Raw genomic sequence first — 20,705 nt, 5'->3', positions numbered from 1 at the left:
CAGCCCTCACCCACCCCTCACCCAGCCGACCAGCCCTCACCCAGTCCTCACCCAGCCCTCACATAGCCCTCACCCAGCCCTCACCCAGCCCTCACCCAGCCCTCACCCACCCCTCACCCACCCCTCACCTACCCCTCACCAACCCTCACCCACCCCTCACCTACCCCTCACCCACCCCTCACCAACCCCTCACCAACCCTCACCCACCCCTCACCCAGCCGACCAGCCCTCACCCAGTCCTCACCCAGCCCTCACATAGCCCTCACCCAGCCCTCACCCAGCCCTCACCCACCCCTCACCCACCCCTCACACAGCCCTCACCCAGCCCTCACATAGCCCTCACCCAGCCCTCACACAGCCCTCACCCAGCCCTCACATAGCCCTCACCCAGCCCTCACATAGCCCTCACCCAGCCCTCACATAGCCCTCACCCACCCCTCACACAGCCCTCACCCAGCCCTCACATAGCCCTCACCCAGCCCTCACCCACCCCTCACCCAGCCGACCAGCCCTCACCCACCCCTCACCCAGCCCTCACCAACCCTCACCTAGCCCTCACCCAGCCCTCACCAGAGCCGACCAGCCCTCACCCCCCCCCCCACAACAGACGCAGCCTCCACGAAAGGACGCAAGATGGACGAGGTATATTTAACAAAACCTCGACGGTACGTTCCTGACGCAGACGGAGAGAAGGTGTGTATATGTGCACTGTGCACCAGGGGATCTGCCTGAGCAGTGAAGGTGTGGTGAGGGGAGGGGGATAATGCTGAGCACTGAAGATGATGAGAGAGTATACTGAGCCCTATGGATTGTGGTGATGGGTATATACATTGCTGCCGCCGATGTGTTTTCGCTGTGAGGTTTGGTTGATACAAGACGGTAAGAGGTACCACATCAGAATGGTACCTCATGTGCGAGTTACTACAACAGAATGGTACCTCATGTGCGAGTTACCACAACAGAATGGTACCTCGTGTGCGAGTTACCACAACAGAATGGTACCTCATGTGCGAGAAGTTACCACAGATTCTTGATCCTCAGAAGTGGAGCTCGTGGAGTTTATCGAGGAGAGAGAATATGAGGAAGACGTGGAAGGTATAGCAAGAAAGAACATCTCTCAAAATCTTTCCTGACAAGGTGGGTATTGTGTTGTGTTCGTGGCCTGTGTACAGGTTAACGGTCCACGTGACTCGAGACCTACACTTACGTTCGACACAAATCTAGATGGAAGTCGACGTGTTACGTGCGACTGAGGTATGATGCACGTCGGAACTTTGACCTGTGGGATAAAATCTCGAAAGATGTGTTTTGTTCACATCCATCAAACCACCAAACCACATTATTGAATCCCATTTTCTTCCTTTCTTTTGGTATGAATTTGTCAACATGATTGATGGAGGTCTTCGCGATCTTGGAGAGGTGATATGTGAGAAGTACGAGGCGCGTCCGTCTACCTCCGTCATGTAAGCGTCTCGTCGCATGACTTACGTCAAGGTAATCATGCACGACACTTTCATGTGTCGTCCCCAGGCACCTGAGCACGACGAACAACGACGGTTCATGAGGACAGCGACAACCAAAAGTCGTTCCCTCGACGACCATTTGCACGACACAGTCATCATACCCAACCTTCACCTCACGACTCTCCCATTGTGAACAAAACTGACGCAGAAAATGTTTTCAGCAGAGTAACTTAAAAATGATATTTGTCCTGTAAGATATTATGGAAATGTACCACTCCATTACCAGGCTCGTGGGGCCTGTCAGTGAGGGTCATGACCCCGGTAATGGACACTCCTGGTAGGCTCATTAGCTCTAACAATGAGGGTCATGACCCAGGTCATGGCCACCCCTGAGTAAACTCTCGCAGAGTTAGAAAATGTCGCCTGGTTGTCCACTCACACATAACATTCCTTCAGCACCACAAATAAAAAACCCCCACCTACCCTCGCCCTCCCACCCACCCTCATAGCAAAAGGTACCAGAGAGAGAGAGAGAGAGAGAGAGAGAGAGAGAGAGAGAGAGAGAGAGAGAGAGTTGATGATTGGTCGACTTTGTTCCGCCTCTACTGGGCAAGCAGACAGTAGCTGGGTGAGGGACGAGGGCGCCATTTGTCGGTCTCACCTGCTGACAGCGGTTGTAAAATGTTAATGTTTCATTTATGGACTTTCTAGAAAACTGGCAACGTCATGAGTTCACCCAGGTGGGCAGACAAGGCTGCTGTAGTGTCAATAAACCGTCTGCTGTGTTGAATAATGAATCCTGGACCGCAGCTACTGCTCTGGCTCTGTGTAGGATGACCCTAGTGTGTACACCTACAGCCAGTGTAGTTATGCCATACTCAGTGTCGGCCATGACCCCAGCAACATGTTTACATACAATCTCACAAAGCGTCATGTTGGAGACATGACCAAAGGTAATGATAAGTTGTGGAGTTCGCCTCACGGACGTACAACGCAGAACAGGACCGCCTGCTTTTAGTAGGTCGTTGAAGCGTTCATTGGTACGCATTGCGTATGAAGTCACTTGACCGTGCGTACATCACGTGGTAACTGAGAACTGGCGTAGAACTAAACAAGGTGAGGACGGGGTGATGTGGTAGAGATACTGAACACCTGACCACACGAACCAAACGAACGTCTACACCACGAGTTGTTCACTGTAACAACAACAACAACAACAACAACAATAACAACAATATGCTATAGCATCATCCATGACTTATTCATATTAGTGACGTCATTCGTACCAGGTCGCCGAAAGGCTATTTAGCCATCTGAGACATCCTTCGTACTTCTCCAACTGTGGCTTACGTATGATCTCGTCAGCAAAATTAATGTGTCAGATCCCAGGTCGTCAGCGAGGGCTGACCGGGAGATAAGCATCAAGACGGAACATTCACTCGTGACAGCCAATCTAAGTTGGTAGAAAGACGGATTATCTGGCTCGTTAGGCCATAACCTCAGCTGAAGTTCATGACCTGACTCACTCCCTCTACATCAACATTCCCATGTCATCCACTATATATATATATATATATATATATATATATATATATATATATATATATATATATATATATATGTATATTATTTTTCATTATACTTTGTCGCTGTTTCCAGCGTTAGCGAGGTAGCGCAAGTAAACAGACGAAAGAATGGCCTAACCCGCCCACATACACATGTATATTCCTACGAGTCCACGGGGAAAATGAAACATGATAAGTCCCGGGGACTCATAGGAATATACTTGAACACGCGCAAAATTGTGATCCTTCCCAATACACATGTATATACCTACACGCCCACACGTGCACATACTGTATACTACCTATACATTTCAACGTATACATAAATGTACATACACAGACATATACATATATACACATTTGCATATTCATACATGATGCCTTCATCCATTCTCGTCGCCACCCCGCCACACATGAAATGGCGTCCCCCCTCCCCACGAGAGCGCGCGAGGTAGCACTAGGAAAGACAACAAAGGCCACATTCGTTCACACTCAGTCCCTAGCTGTCATGTGTGATGCACCGAGACCACAGTTCCCTTTCCACATCCAGGCCCCACAAAACTTTCCATGGTTTATCCCAAAAGCTTCACATGCTTGGTTCAATCCATTGACAGCACGTCGACCTCATTATACCACATCGTTCCAATTCACTCTATCCTTGCACGCCTTTCACCCTCATGTGTGTTCAGGCCCCGATCGCTCAAAATCTTTTTCCCTCCATCCCTCCACCTCCGATTTGGTTTCCCACTTCTCCTCGTTCCCTCCACCTGTAACACATATATCCTCTTTGTCAATCTTTCCTCAATCATTCTCTCCATGTGACCAAACCATTTCAATACACCCTCTTCTGCTCTCTCAACCACACTCTTTTTATTTTCACACATCTCTGTTACCCTTTCATTATTTACTCGATCAAACCACCTCACACCACATATTGTCCTCAAACATCTCATCTCCAACATATCCACCCTCCTCCGCACAAACTTATCTATAGCCCACGTCTCGCACCCATATAACATTGTTGGAACCATTATTCCATCAAACACACCCACTTTTGCTCCCAGAGATAACGTTCTCGCCTTCCACACATTCTTCAGCGCTCCCAGAACCTTTGCCTCCTCCCTCACCATGTGACTCACTTCCGCTTCCATGGTTCCATCTGCTACCAAATCCACTCCCAGATGTCTTAAACACTTCACTTCCTCCAGTTTTTCTCCTCTCAAACTTACCTCCCAATCAACTTGTCCTTCAACCCTATTGTTCCCAATAACCTTGCTCTCATTCACATTTACTCTCAGCTTTCTTCTTTTACGCTATACCAAACTCAGTCACCAACTTCTGCAGTTTCTCACCCTAATCAGCCACCAGCACTGTATCATCAGCGAAGAACAACTGACTCACTTCCAAGCCCTCTCATCCGCAACAGACTGCATACTTGCTCCTCTCTCCAAAACGCTTACATTCACCTCCCTAGCAACCCTATCCATAAACAAATTAAACACCCATGGAGACATCACGCACCCCTGCCGCAAACCGACATTCACTGGGAACCAATCACTTTCCTCTCTTCCTACTCGTACACATGCCTTACATCCTTGATAAAAAGTTTTCACTGCTTCTAGCAACTTATCTCCCACACCATATACTCTTAATACCCTCCACAAAGCATCTCTATCAACTCTATCATATACCTTCTCCAGATCCATAAATGCTACATACAAATCCATCTGTTTTTCTTAGTATTTCTCACATATATTCTTCAAAGCAAACACCTGATCCACACATCCTTTACCACCTCTGACACCACACTGTTCTTCCCCAATTTGATGTTCTGTACATGCTATTACCCTCTCAATCAATACCCTCCCATATAATTTCCCAGAAGTACCTAACAAACTTAAACCCCTGTAATATGAACACTCACCTTTGTCCCCTTTGCCTTTCTACAAGGCACTATGCATGCATTTCGCCAATCCTCAGGCACTTCACCATGAATACATTGAATATCCTTACCAACCAGTCAACAACACAGTCACCCCCTTTTTCAATAGAGTCCATTGCAATAGAGTCCAAACCCGCCGCCTTGCCAGATTTCATCCTCCACAATCTTTCACTACCTCTTATCTGTTTACCAAACCATTCTCCCTGACCCTCTCACTTCGCACACCACCTTGACCAAAACAACCTATATCTGGCACTCTATCATCAAACACATTCAACAAACCTTTAAAATACTCACTCCTCCTTCTCACTTCACCACTACCTGTTATTACCTCCCCATTAGCCCCCTTCACCGATGTTCCCATTTGTTCTCTTGTCTTACGCACTTTATTTACCCCCTTCCAAACCACCTTTTTATTCTCCCTAAGATTTGATGATACTCTCTCACCCCAACTTTCATTTGCCCTCTTTTTCACCTCTTGCACCTTTTTCTTGCCCTCGTACCTCTTTCTTTTATACATCTCCCAGTCATTTGCACTACTTCCCTGCAAAAATCGTCCAAACGCCCTCTCTTCTCTTTCACTAATAAACTTACTTCTTCATCCCACCACTCACTACCCTTTCTAATCTGCCCACCTCCCACCTTTTTTGCTCTCACCTTTTTTCATTCTGCACTCAATCTCTCCTTGTACTTCCTCACACAAGTCTCCTTTCCAAGCTCACTTACTCCCAGCACTCCCTTCCCATTCGCCTCCAAAAGATATTGATATATATATATATATATATATATATATATATATATATATATATATATATATATATATATATATATATATATATATATATTGATCACACTTGTCCGTGATGATAGCATGAAGGTGAAATTGCACTTCAGTAGTTCATACAATTTATTCAACATGTCATTTTTCTATACATGTGGCAGGACACGTTTCGTGGAGACAATCCACCTCATCATCAGGTGCCAGTACTTAACAAAGTTATCTAAATCTCAACATCACTCTTGGTTCCCTCCGTCCAACACCAATCTTTATAGGCCAAGCACTGTCTGCTTTGTCTGGCCATAACCGTTGTTAGGGAGAGTGATTAAGGGGGTCACGTGGCGGGGGTTGACCTGGGTAGCTGGGTGTGTCTTGAACAACTTTTTTTATGTTTCCGTGTTTTGTCAATTCTCTCACGATGATTTGGCTAATGCTAGGATGGGCTTTAGAATTGCCTGGAGACAAAATAACGTTCTTAGTATTAGCAATTAAGACGTTCAATGACGTTGCGTGTGGCATAATCAGCAGTGGGGTACAAAGATAACGGGATTTTCAAGATCTATGGCCATGGTGATCATTTTCATGACAATGTTTAGCGATCACATTTTTGTGGTCATCACTGCGTACTGCATGACGGTGCCAATAACACCTCTCCGTTACAGTTTTACCTGTCTGGCCTACATGAATATATTTACATGCCTTGCATTTGACGACGTAAACACTCCAATTGTTGCATAATTTGGCCTACTATTTATTAAGGTCTTGTACTGGCAAGGCTGCTTCTCAGGTAAACCCTGTCGGTAAAATGTCGTGGGTCACTGTTAGCTGAGGCAAGTCGGCGTCTCGACTGGTTTGCTTCGGTGATGGTCAGGGTATACAGGAGGCGGCCATGTCAGGTCACACAGATGGATCGTGGGAGTTATACACCTTTGCCTCGGCCGAGTAAGCCAAGCAGGATGGAACACGACCGCTGACTGCGGCATTTTGGACACTTTATCGTCGTTGATTGGTTGAGACGCAAATATGCGGAGCTTCTGACATTCAAGTCGAAGGTGACCCGAGGTCAATCAAGCCGTGTGTGGTGGACTGTCGAACTCGTCACAGCTGGTTAGGTCACTCGGTGTCCCGTGTCAGTAGCGGCATTATGAGTGTACAACGTAGTGTTATGACACTGACGCTACCAATAAAATAGACACTGCGAGTGTGGAACATAATCTGGAAACCAAGACAGTCGTCCCAACACAGTGGTGGTCCCTGACCAGCGAGAACCGTGCTAGATGGTCTGCATCCCACGACGAAGACCCGTCACCAGTATGCAAGTTATGAAGGTGATCATTGCTACTCCCTCACTCCACCTGCTAGCCCCTCACTCCACCTGCTACCCCCTCACTCCACCTGCTACCCCCTCACTCCACCTGCTACCCCCTCACTCCACCTGCTACCCCCCCTCACTCCACCTGCTACCCCCTCACTCCACCTGTTACCCCCTCACTCCACCTGCTACCCCCAGTCCACCTGCTACCCCCTCACTCCACCTGCTACCCCCAGTCCACCTGCTACCCCCTCACTCCACCTGCTACCCCCAGGCCACCTGCTACCCCCTCACTCCACCTGCTACCCCCCCTCACTCCACCTGCTACCCCCTCACTCCACCTGCTACCCCCTCACTCCACCTGCTACCCCCTCACTCCACCTGCTACCACTTCACTCCACCTGTTACCCCCTCACTCCACCTGCTACCCCCAGTCCACCTGCTACCCCCTCACTCCACCTGCTACCCCCAGGCCACCTGCTACCCCCTCACTCCACCTGCTACCACCTCACTCCACCTGTTACCCCCTCACTCCACCTGGTACCCCCTCACTCCACATGTAAACAGAGAAACTAATCCTACATATCACCATGAACTTAATACATAGTCAGTATTTACAGACCGTATTTACATATATATCATAAACCTTCCAAGAAACAAAGCCACATGACACGACTGTCCTGAAGGTACAATATTCAACATTGATAGTACCAAGACTCGACCATAGCAACAAGAGCATGATAGCATTATCTCTGTTCCTCACTTGGTGTATCCGTCAGCCAGTGTAGCGGGTACTGAGGTAGTGTGAAACACGCTACTGCAACTTCTGCTTCGTAAAGTTTGAACTTATGAATAAAGTTATATATCCCGCGAGGCTCCAGGACTGGGCTGTGCAAGTTCATGTTTAGATAACATGAAAACGTAGTTATCACAGTTGTAGATTGTAGTTAATCGTTACATCTTGATGATAGCAATTTATCCATCCACTGTACTGAACATCCAGTCTTACAAAATTATTGTTCAAGGTTGTATTACTAATACACGTACGAATACATAACTCGTTTAGAAATTAAGACCAACAGCTGATAAGTTGATTAACTTGTAACCCTTCATTTTGTCATCATATTCACCTGTGGGCCTCATGATACCAGTGCCTCTACTTCTCTCCCTGTATCTTCTTATCGGTAAACGTAACACAACCTTGATCCAGTAGATAAACCACTGTATCGTGAGCGTCATTAGGTATGTTGCCGCTGGGTTGACAGCCCACCAGAGACACGTCTTTGGTTGTGGCGAGAATCAGGTTTGGTGGGTTGATAACGTACAGAGTCAGGCCTCAGAGTGGGCTGACTGGTGCTATGTTCTCGTTAACGCCGACCAGGTCTGACCCAGGTAGGCCAGACTGGTCGCTCATAACAACGTTAAGACCAGAAGTTGAGTTAAGGTTACTCTCAAGACAGACTCGCCTCTCTGGCGAGATAAAGATGCATGTTGTCAGCACCAACTGTGTGAGTCTGGAGTTCGATTGATGATATCAATGTAAAAGTTAAGTCAACGCAAAATACGAATGGAAATATAATAAACATTGTTCATATTCCTTGTGATGAATAACTTGTTGTAACTGATAAAACTTGAAATGCTTCCATTTAGTATTCCCAGCACAACATAGTTTATGGTTCACAAACTTGGCTTTGTTGAGGCCATTTTCAAAAAGCACGAACCACGTATGTCATGGTCGAGTGTCGATCCATCTCTAGCCTCCTGAGATAGACGGAGTTAAGTCGTGAGGTTGTATGTTGCTGAACAAGATCTAACTCTACAACAGCCGTTACCCTGTAACTACAGTTGTAATAATGAACAAATATCTAGTCCATGTACAAAATGCCTTTCCCATATCTCCTGACGACGAACACAACATTGAAAATGAAGGATTTACAAACATGTTCAGTTACGACGTCTTTATGAAGATCTTGATTTAGCTGATAACACACTTTCAAATGTCTCCAGACATCTGAAGATGCATTCCATTATACAGTGGCAGACGAGAAATGTATAAACAAAGTAAGGAACACCTACTATGGTGATGACGTAGCCAACACGGTCATCATAAGCAGTTTGGATCCTCATAATCATAAGGTATATTGACCACCCTTCACTAACCTCTTCAAACCAACATGAAGATTGTATTCAACAACACAGACACCAAACGTAATTCTTGGCTATAACATCAGCTCGTCATCTTATGAAAAATCAGGCGTACGACCACTTCCCTGCAGAAACTGTAGTATTGTGTACATTGACCAGTCTGGTGAATACTTACAGGAGAGAATCAAGTAGTATTAATACCTGCCCAGGCGAGGTGGTGTGTTGTAGAAGCCTCGCTGTCTTCCTATGACCACTGGTGGCACCGCCTCGGGTCTGTCACAAGCCGGAGTAAAGAACAGGATTTCTCAGAAAAGGAAAAAAATGGGGAGGAAGTGAAGGAGTGAAGTGAGTGTTCAAATACCTCTGCCTCTGGCTGGAAGATGTTTTATTATCATTATTATTCAAGACCAACAGTTTTCATTTAAGGACAGAACGCAATGAGCATCTGTAAACATATCCACTGGAAGGAGGTGGGACATAACAGAGCCACACAGAGAAAGTCAGCCAGATCCGGACATCATCCAACGCAGGTGTTCGTGGAATGACGAAGACCCGTGTTTGCTGACCTCACCCACTGCGAGGCTCCTTAATATTCTCAGAAAAGATACCACTTCCTTACTTACGAGTTCCAGTAGAGAGTCACCTTGGCTGGGACAGAGACACTGACCTCTTCATCCAGCTGGCAACGTTCCCTGGAGGTCAAGACTCGAGGGAGCTTCAAGAAACAAACGAACGCTCCTCCGTTCAGTAATGTTCTGAGGTCAAACAAGAAAACAACGCCCGGAGAGAAAGGCTTAATCCAGACTGTGTTATAGTTTGATCATTTCTCAATCTAACAGTCTTGTCTCTTGCCATCAACTTTGACGATCTTCAAACTTTGGTTCATTCTGAAGTCTAAAGAGTGGATGAATTTCCCGTCCTCCTGCTTCTGATGCCAGTGCTATAAGAAATAATGTTTTCATAAGATGTTGCAGAGCCACGCTCAGGATTATAGACTGATCCCATCTAAGCCGAGATAAAGCTACAAACTTCTTGAGGTTAAAGAGAAAAAAAAACATCTGAGAAACTTGCTCAACACAGCCCGGCAACGTTAATGTCAAGACCCACAACCAAGAAGTTGTGTGAAGCAGCGGTCCTGCTATGTGAAGCAGTGGTCCTGCTATGTGAAGCAGTGGTCCTGCTATGTGAAGCAGTGGTCCTGCTATGTGAAGCATGGGTCCTGCTATGTGAAGCATGGGTCCTGCTATGTGAAGCATGGGTCCTGCTGATCTTATTTTTCTTATGTCAGATTAGAGAAAAACTAAGTCGTCCCGCTTCAACTTCAGCAGATTCTTCTGAAACAGAAAAAACCTTAATGATATCGAAAAGCGTATCATTGTCTCTGGGAGGAAGATGATCATTGCGTAGATCATCATCTGAAAATCATTCTCCACACCAGTGTATATAAATGCGTATAACAAACACATTCTCCATACCGATGTATATAAATGTGTATAACAAAATCGAACGTCAACTTTCCACGACCCAAAATAGTGAAGTTGTTGATCGCCGACGAGATACCTGCGGCAGGAGCCTCCTCCTCCAGCAGGGTCACTCTACTCACTTCGGGGGTCAGCTGGAGGTACAAGGACTCGCAACCTTCCTGAGGATCGTAAGCACAAAGACTTGATTCCAACCCTCTGGTCTACGGTCGTGGTCATGACCGCCGACGCCTCTGAGTTCTAACTTGAGGTGACAACAGGTCGAGAGTCACTTGTTCCGAGCGCCACCTCCGACGAACGACGTAGTTCCTGGCCTGGATGAGGTGTTTGCCCAGACGACGTTAGGGGTAAAGCTTCGAGGCTGATAAGGTAAGACTGGTATGTTGCCTCCAAGCGAGGAGGAGAATGGCACCAAGAAAAGTTCATCAAATATTGTCCAGCTGTGGTGTTGTCCGCCATGGCCTTGAACCCTAGAACCCTGGAACCCTCGACCAGATCTAAGTTCGTTGCAAAAGAGGAGAAGCCTAGGAAGCATCAGTTCCTCCCTGTTGACACTAACTCTGAGCCTCTGTTCATCCTCTTGCTTCCGTGTGATCCCCAGAGAATCATAACAACATCCAATTTCATCGACTCCACAAGCGCCCTCCACGCTGTGGGTCTCTGGAGATTCTCTATCATGTACCACCACTCAGAAGCTTCGCGGAGCTCTTCCGGGATATCGCTTTTCTGGGATATCCCTAAAGCTTTCCTGGGACATCTGTCAAGATTATCTCTTCAAAGGGAGAGATGAGATTCACCGATAATGTCACTCCTCTGCACGTTGTTGCTCATCCCAGCAAAGCTGATATCTTTCCAGCGAATGTTACAGCTGCCGCTGAGACGCTGCCCCTACGAGGCTGCCACACTCAAGTGCCTCGTCTGCTGGAGGGTTCAGCGAACCTGCTGGAGAGCAGGAGGTGATGCCGAACCAAGTGAACCGATGATGATCTTGAACAGAAGCAGAGATTTGCCCACATTACAATTGAAATATTATTTCTAGAAAACATATGTGGCCAGGCGAAGTTGCTCGACGCAATCATCTTCCCAATGTACTGTTTTTTAGAAGTCGTTCTGTTCAGCCAGCAAGATCGTACCTACTCACTTTAGCTTTGTTCTGAAAGCGCTGACATCAACTTGGTCAAACTGTATAGCGTTCTACCGAGACCAAAGTCATGACTGAGTCACCAGGTTCCCTTGCCTTGCCTGCTTGGAAAGCCAAGAACTTTCATCTTGAGGATGAATCAGAATATGCCAATACGCGTCCTTCATATCCAGATTTATGGTCCACACATTTCTTGGCACAATATTGCAGACAATTTCCGCTTTGGTCATTTTGAAACTTCGTTGTTTTATGTGTTTCATATCGGATGATCCAGAACGCTTATTTCACTTCCACGGTCTTTATTTCTTACCAGAAACTGGTCCCTTTCCTTCCATCACCTTTTTATTTGTTTTTTTTCTGTAGCATTTTAGAAGCTGAGTCAGGATTGCGCTATAAATTTCAGAGAGAAGGTCGGACGAGCTTTCCTTAACCATGTCAGAGCCAACTAGTTATAGAGATGAAAAACCTTTTTTGTCCACTGCAAAAACCGAAGAATTCTGGAAGACGATTCCTACTCTTCCCCTCCCGACGACTCTTTCTGAGTTACTCAGAATTTGTTTCATTCAAACTGTTGACTCCAGACCACTCAGCTCGCTGGCAACTGCTTCGAATCCGTCTTATCCCCTCTAAGAGCTTCTCGTCGCCGTAACAAGACCTTTAGGGCTCGGCTACACGATCACTTTCCACGTATGGTGCTCGAGCATGCTTCGGATCAGCGTCGAAGCATAGGGTCGTAGCAAGGTGGTCGAGCATGTTTCGGATCAGTGTCGAAGCATAGGGTCGCAGCATGGTGCTCGAGCATGTTTCGGATCAGCATCGAAGCACGGGGTCGGAACATGGTGCAGACGACTGCTTAGCGGGCAGACAGTGTTGTGTTTACATGGTACTGGCTCACCGACGGACGGTATGGGCCAGTGTGTGGGAGTCTAGTGGGAGGAGTGGATCATGGCTCCTAGACAGAAAAGACGGAGGGCTGCACTGTTATGGCAGCTGGAATATCGATGAAAAAGAGAAAAAAAACATCGTGAATGGGTGATATTGTGGTCGTGAAACAAACGGTGTCGAACTTATAACCAAATATTCAGTGAGATACATCGTGTAAACAGACCTCAACCACAACATTCGGATGACACCAAGAGTTGTACTACAACACAGAAAGTGTGTCCACTTATATCCCACGCCGAGACATGTACGAGAGACTCACTAAGTGCAGGATGATCACAACTTGAGGTTGTAACCCTCAGATACCTGATCAAAGGTGCGTGCAGGCTACAGATGCCTCCAGCTCACGTCACGGGTCTCAAGCAGTTCCCTCGCACATATCATTATGTGCGACGCTACATACAACGTGCTAAGGAATGAGTATGTGAAGGTAAGCAATTATGTGGTCACCATCATTATGTGGATACAGCCGTGCATGTACCCACAACTGTAATGTATAATGATAGACTGTATTACTGTTTCATCATACTGTACTAAATTAATACTACAATGTGTGCATACAAGCTGTGCATTTGTATGCACAGGTATGCATGCATGCAAATGCTCATGTATACCGAGCAACGTGTCGATAATGACATAATGAGACTCGTATTGCAGAGTTGTAATGTTGGGTATATATATATATATATATATATATATATGAGTGACGAAAGATTGACCAGGAGGATATATCTGTCGGAGGTGGAGGGAACGAGAGAAGAGGGAGACCAAATTGGAGGTGGAAAGATGGGGTGAAAAAGATTTTGTGTGATCGGGGCCTGAACATGCAGGAGGGTGAAAGGAGGGCAAGGAATAGAGTGAATTGGAGCGATGTGGTATACCGGGGTTGACGTGCTGTCAGTGGATTGAATCAAGGCATGTGAAGCGTCTGGGGTAAACCATGGAAAGCTGTGTAGGTATGTATATTTGCGTGTGTGGACGTATGTATATACATGTGTATGGGGGTGGGTTGGGCCATTTCTTTCGTCTGTTTCCTTGCGCTACCTTGCAAACGCGGGAGACAGCGACAAAGAAAAAGAAAAAAAATATATATGCCACATACAAATCCATTTGTTTTTCTGCTTCACACATAAACAGATTTGTATGTGGCATTTATGGATCTGGAGAAGGCATATGATAGAGTTGATAGAGATGCTCTGTGGAAGGTATTAAGAATATATGGTGTGGGAGGTAAGCTGTTAGAAGCAGTGAAAAGTTTTTATCGAGGATGTAAGGCATGTGTACGTGTAGGAAGAGAGGAAAGTGATTGGTTCCCAGTGAATGTTGGTTTGCGGCAGGGGTGCGTGATGTCTCCATGGTAGTTTAATTTGTTTATGGATAGGGTTGTTAGGGAGGTGAATGCAAGAGTTTTGGAGAGGGGCAAGTATGCAGTCTGTTGTCGATAAGAGGGCTTGGAAGTGAGTCAGTTGTTGTTCGCTGATGATCATGTGCATATATATATATATATATATATATATATATATATATATATATATATATATATATATATATATATATAAAATCATTATTACTATACTTAATCGCTGTTTCCCGCGTCAGCGAGGTAGCGCCGGGTGGTAGGGGGAAGAAAGCACTGCTATTGTATATGCAGCTGCTATATATTTTTTCCTATATCATCACGTGATAAACGTAACCACATATAGTCATACAAGGATGTACGCGTCGCCATAGTGTCCACTATCGTTGCTCTGACCTGGCGCGAGCGCGAGCGCGCGCACGTGTGAGCGTGTGTGTGTGTGTGTGTGTGGCTGGGACACATGTAGGTGCTCACACAACGATTCGTCTCTCACACATTAACTTCCGGTCACGTGGGGTAGGTGGTTCAGTGTTGCTGTCTCCATGATCAGTGTTCGAGCACAGCTTCGGTACAATGCTTCGAAACCAAGCTGGGAAAGTGATCGTGTGGCCGAGCCTGTAGCCTCAGATGAGTTCCTGAAGGACACTGCAGACAATGCTTACTTAAGGGCCTCACACAAGGTGGTTATTGTTTACAAAATTCATAAGATATTTTGCCTCCTTCTCTCAACTCATTACCGCATGTTGGTCGAAAATCTCATGTGGATCTTGGCGGAGAGCGTCTTACTTGTAAAGTGGTTTGAACCACTCCAGCAGGAGGGAGGGACCGATCAAATATGAAGACGAGAAAACGAACTAATTATCGAAACTTCATAAGAGAAATTCCGATCTTATCCTGCGCTTCCATCTTACCTACAGACCAAGGATGGGAACCTTCCTCACATGGGGTTAGAATGGGGTTAAGACCTTGTTTAAGATTCATTGCGATCCCTCCTGAAACTGTTCTTTATGGATCCTCGACGCAAATCAAGTTGCTTCCTGTACAAGAACAGTGGTTTATGTTGGTATAATGTTCGCTTTACAGACAGAACTGTTCTTGTTCACCAAATGTTGTATGTTATAATGTAGAGGAACAGCTCAGGTACTGTCAGGTGTTCCAGATCCTTGAGCTAGAAGCTTGGTATGTTCTTATACATCCTGCATTGGTCGTTGGAATTCCACAAGACTGTGAGCTCTGTCTGTTGAAACAACGGAACTTTCGTTTCTGTTGTAAAGTTAACAGAAACAGGAGACACATTCTGCCTCCTCCGTGACACACAGTATTCCAACATGCGCATATCTATTTTTCTCTGTCTCCAGAGCATGTCTTATATCTTCGTCCAGTAGAGGCGCACAGCAGTGGAGACGTGATGGTCTTGTAATGCTCAAGTGAGTGGGTCATGACCACGCTCTCCTGCGTGATGGACTGACCATCGTTCACCTTGATGACCTTCCCTGGTGGCTGGGACTCGGGCGATGCCATAGTCGATGATTCTGCTGGTCTTCATCACCAGTGGAGGAGGTCAGGGTGTTCCTGCAGGGGGTCACATCTCTTCCTGCACGAGATACAAGGTTCTTTAGAGATATGACTAAAGATATGGCTAGAGATATGGCTAGAGATATGGCTGACTGTGCAGAGATATGGCTGGTTGTGCAGAGATGTGGCTGGATGTACAGAGATGTGGCTGACTGTGCAGATATAGCTGGCTGTACACAGATGTGGCTGGAAATATGGCTAGAGATGTGGCTGGCTGTACAGATATAGCTGGCTGTACACAGATGTGGCTGGAGATAATGCTAGAGATGTGGCTGGCTGTACAGAGATATGGTCCTTACATCCCATGACAGCTGCATTCGTGGTCCTGCTGTAGGGTGAGCAGCAACAGCTTTTGGACAGGTTCCGGCTGAACAAAAGCCCACTGGGAGCCTCGTTTCCCTCTCTCTTTAGACAGCTTTTCAGCCTTTTTTTCCCCCGTTAAGAAAGACATTTAAGAGTTCGTCTTTATCATCCTAGAAGACGTCTCCTCGAGGAGCGAGACTGGCTTATATAACCATGCCAGGTGTTACCGCACATCCTCGACGACCAAGCTGGATTTAGTGAAAGTTGTCTCAGTCACGTTGACCCGAGGTTATGCACCTCTCTGGAGGCTTTGACTGCTATAATAGTTACAGATTCTACATATAAACAAACAGACGACCATAGCGTCTGTAAGTTTCGTAATCCCTCGACTGGCTTGGCCATGTGGGAGGCTCACATCAAACACTTGGCAACACAACTGTTATGGAAAGTTTCATCAAGATCTTGAGAAAGATTAAGGCATTGTCATTCGTTTATGAAATGTATTTATTTAGCCGCTTTTCTGCTACAACTCACAACATCCTTTCTGCCTCTGAGATGTTTAGCAAAGAAGTTTTGAAAATGAATTAAGTAGAACAATAGAAAACCCACATCAATGTGTTAAAACCAAAGATGAATTTCAAACTTGAGTGAACTGCCATAACAACATTACCTCAGTTCGTGAGTCAGACACAAATTGACTCATTCCCACGTAAACTTATGTTGGTGTCACAATCCTGTAGTACATGTACCGTACAGTGGATGGTACCCCTGGTGACTGTACCTCTACAACACTACATGTACCGTACAGTGGATGGCGTCCTCCCTCCAACTCTCCCCTTCCTCTTTTCTCTTCTTTTATTCACGTGACACCGACGCCTCTTGCAATGTTCAGAGGATATGGCGCCCGCCCGGTACCTGGCTGACCCCGCGGGCAGCTGACCACCTCCTGCTGACGGCTGACCACCTCCTGCTGACGGCTGACTGCTAACCACCTCCTGCTGACTATTGACTGTTGACGTCCAAGCGCCCCAAAATGTTTCCAGTGGATCATTTCTTATCTCTAGTTATCATTCATACGATCACCTCTGCCTCAAGAGTGCAGTATACGCCTGTTACAACGCAAATACGCCAGCTGTACGCTTCGTGGACCTCTGGTGTCGTCTGGTTTAGCATTTCACGTTATGTTCCCACAAGTCCAAGAGTTTTGTTGTCTGTTTCGCCTGACTCGCCTCTGTCCAGTGTGGTCTCATTAACCCTCTTGATCAGGTCCTCTATACAGGAGGATCATCTTACACAAGGCGTACCTGAACCTCCTCCAGAACTGGTAGTGAGTCAGAAGGTACATACCTCCTCTGTTCTCACTGATGTGGAACACCTAATCAGACGCTTTACCTATGTACAAGTCCGTCATGGCCAAACGTCCCACACGCACCATTTCCCTCACACATAACCCTCTCCCCCGCCACCACGACATCTTACCCCCAAGTGGAATCGTCAACATGGAAATCTTATAAAGTTTACCCGTGTCTTACCTCCTCCCCAGCACCACTACCCCAGCTCCTGCTGCAGCAGACTGAAGAGGGGAGGAGGCTCAGCGGAGTGGAAGACGTCCTTTCTCTGGTATGGTTTGTCCTTGTGTGACGCTGTGCTGTGTGTGCACACTGTTTGACGGAAGTCTTCATGATGGCATGCATCTCTCTCTCTCTCTCTCTCTCTCTCTCTCTCTCTCTCTCTCTCTCTCTCTCTCTCTCTCTCTCTCTCTCTCTCTCTCTCACCCATCAGGAATGGTGGTTCTGTGCTAACTGGCCTCTCTGTTTACCCCTCGCATTGATCTATCTTATCCTTGGCCTGGGATATCCCTACCCACCTTGCCCTTGGCCTGGGATATCCCTACCCACCTTGCCCTTGGCCTGGGATATCCCTACCAGCCTTGACCTTGGCCTGGGATATCCCTACTGACGTTGGACACCAGACGTGCCGACTGCCAGTCATGAAGGCCTTCGGTGTCGAGGTATGACTACTTGGCGAACACTCCTGACCACCACCAGGTCTTATGTTGCTTGAAGACCACGTCCACCCTCACCACGTCCACCCTCACCACTCCACCCTCACCACGTCCACCCTCACCACGTCCACTCTCACCACGTCCACCCTCACCACGTCCACCCTCACCACATCCACCCTCACCACGTCCACGCTCACCACGTCCACCCTCACCACTCCACCCTCACCACGTCCACCCTCACCACGTCCACCCTCACCACGTCCACTCTCACCACGTCCACCCTCACCACGTCCACCCTCACCACATCCACCCTCACCACGTCCACCCTCACCACGTCCACCCTCACCACGTCCACCCTCACCACATCCACCCTCACCACGTCCACTCTCACCACGTCCACCCTCACCACGTCCACCCTCACCACATCCACCCTCACCACATCCACCCTCACCACGTCCACCCTCACCACATCCACCCTCACCACATCCACCCTCACCACGTCCACCCTCACCACATCCACCCTCACCACGTCCACCCTCACCACATCCACCCTCACTTCATCTACCCTCACCACGTCCACCCTCACCACATCCACCCTCACCACATCCACCCTCACCACGTCCACCCTCACCACATCCACCCTCACCACGTCCACCCTCACCACATCCACCCTCACCACATCCACCCTCACTACATCTACCCTCACCACGTCCACCCTCACCACATCCACCCTCACCACGTCCACCCTCACCACGTCCACCCACACCACATCCACCCTCACCACATCCACCCTCACCACATCCACCCTCACCACGTCCACCCTCACCACATCCACCCTCACTACATCTACCCTCACCACGTCCACCCTCACCACATCCACCCTCACCACGTCCACCCTCACCACGTCCACCTTCACCACGTCCACCCTCACTACATCCACCCTCACCACGACCACCCTCACCACGTCCACCCTCACCACCTTCACCCTCACCACATCCACCCTCACCACATCCACCCTCACCACGTCCACCCTCACCACGTCCACCCTCACCACATCCACCCTCACCACGTCCACCCTCACTATGTCCACCCTTACCACGTCCACCCTCACCACATCCACCCTCACCACATCCACACTCACCACGTCCACCCTCAACACATCCTCCCTCACCAATTCCACCCTCACCATGTTCACCCTCACCACATCCACTCTCACCACGTCCACCCTCACCACATCCACCTTCACCACGTTCACCCTCACCACATCCACACTCACCACGTCCACCCTCACCACATCCACACTCACCACGTCCACCCTCACCACGTCCACCCTCACCACATCCTCCCTCACCACGTCCACCCTCACCACGTCCACCCTCACCACATCCACCCTCACCACGTCCACCCTCACCACATCCACCCTCACCACGTCCACCCTCACCACGTCCACCCTCACCACATCCACCCTCACCACGTTCACCCTCACCACATCCACACTCACCACGTCCACCCTCACCACATCCACACTCACCACGTCCACCCTCACCACGTCCACCCTCACCACATCCACCCTCACCACGTCCACCCTCACCACATCCACCCTCACCACGTCCACCCTCACCACGTCCACCCTCACCACATCCACCCTCACCACGTTCACCCTCACCACATCCACACTCACCACGTCCACCCTCACCACATCCACACTCACCACGTCCACCCTCACCACGTCCACTCTCACCACATCCTCCCTCACCACATCCACACTCACCACATCCACCTTCACCACGTCCACCCTCACCACGTCCACCCTCACCACATCCACACTCACCACATCCACCCTCACCACGTCCACCCTCACCACGTCCACTCACATGGTTCCCTCCTGTGTCACTAGTGTGCTGGTAGGGGAGTCCATACCCCTGCCCTCTGTATCAAAGGTCACACAGCAGTGGTGGGTGCTGCTTTACCAGCACTGGTCAACACAATGACCTGTCACGTGACGCTATCTACTGCCATATTATAGGCACCATCACCACATGACTGTCCCCAGCTGGTGCATCCCCAGCTGGTGCATCCCCAGCTGGTGCATCCCCAGCTGGTGTCACATCAACAGCATCTGTGTTCATGTTTGTGGTTGTAGTTGACTTACCCTGGCGTGTGCCTCACTGCTAACATTTATCAACACATCACTTATTCCTGACCAGCTGCAGCCACATTACCGTCACTTGTCCACACGTCACCTTTCACAGCCGACCAAGTGACGCCGTGGTCCAGACTGCACGTGTCTGAGTGTCTCTCCACACGGTCAACACAACCTGGCTGCTACCACATTACAAGAGCTTGTCGAGATACGACCAACCACACCTGACGCATCATGGTTGAGAGCACCACTCCCTCCTCAGCCCTCAGTGGGTAGAGACGGGTCAGCTCCTCCTCCACACATGACGTATTGTAAGACTCACTCGACGCCACAATGATGTGTTGTGATCTGCTCGAGAGAAGCAGGCGACTGACAGCTGTCGCTGAAGTGGTCAGTATAAAGGAACATCTGCTGGTAGTGGTCAGAGCTGCCAGTGAACATGGTCGAAGGGTCGCAGGTCAGTGTTGATCAGCCATGCGTCATCAGTGACTTGCTCCCGCTGTGCCACACATCCCTTGGGAATGACTGAGCAAACACTCGTGTCAACTGTGAC

At 48.2% G+C, this 20,705-nt stretch overlaps 1 protein-coding gene across 1 annotated transcript in view; it reads left to right on the top strand.

Moving 5' to 3' along the window:
- The first annotated feature begins 12,709 nt into the window (after positions 1-12,709).
- The window catches only part of Ids (iduronate 2-sulfatase), a 76,854-nt gene continuing 68,858 nt past the window's right edge, over positions 12,710-20,705 (top strand). Inside the window, exon 1 of the mRNA XM_071675893.1 lies at positions 12,710-13,199. The gene's annotated coding sequence lies outside the window, so the exon portion shown is untranslated. The remainder of the gene's footprint in view (positions 13,200-20,705) is intronic.

Source organism: Panulirus ornatus, chromosome 21 (genome assembly GCF_036320965.1).
Source record: "Panulirus ornatus isolate Po-2019 chromosome 21, ASM3632096v1, whole genome shotgun sequence".
Taxonomy (NCBI): Eukaryota; Metazoa; Arthropoda; class Malacostraca; order Decapoda; family Palinuridae; genus Panulirus; species Panulirus ornatus.
This window is presented reverse-complemented; position numbering and strand designations above follow the sequence as displayed.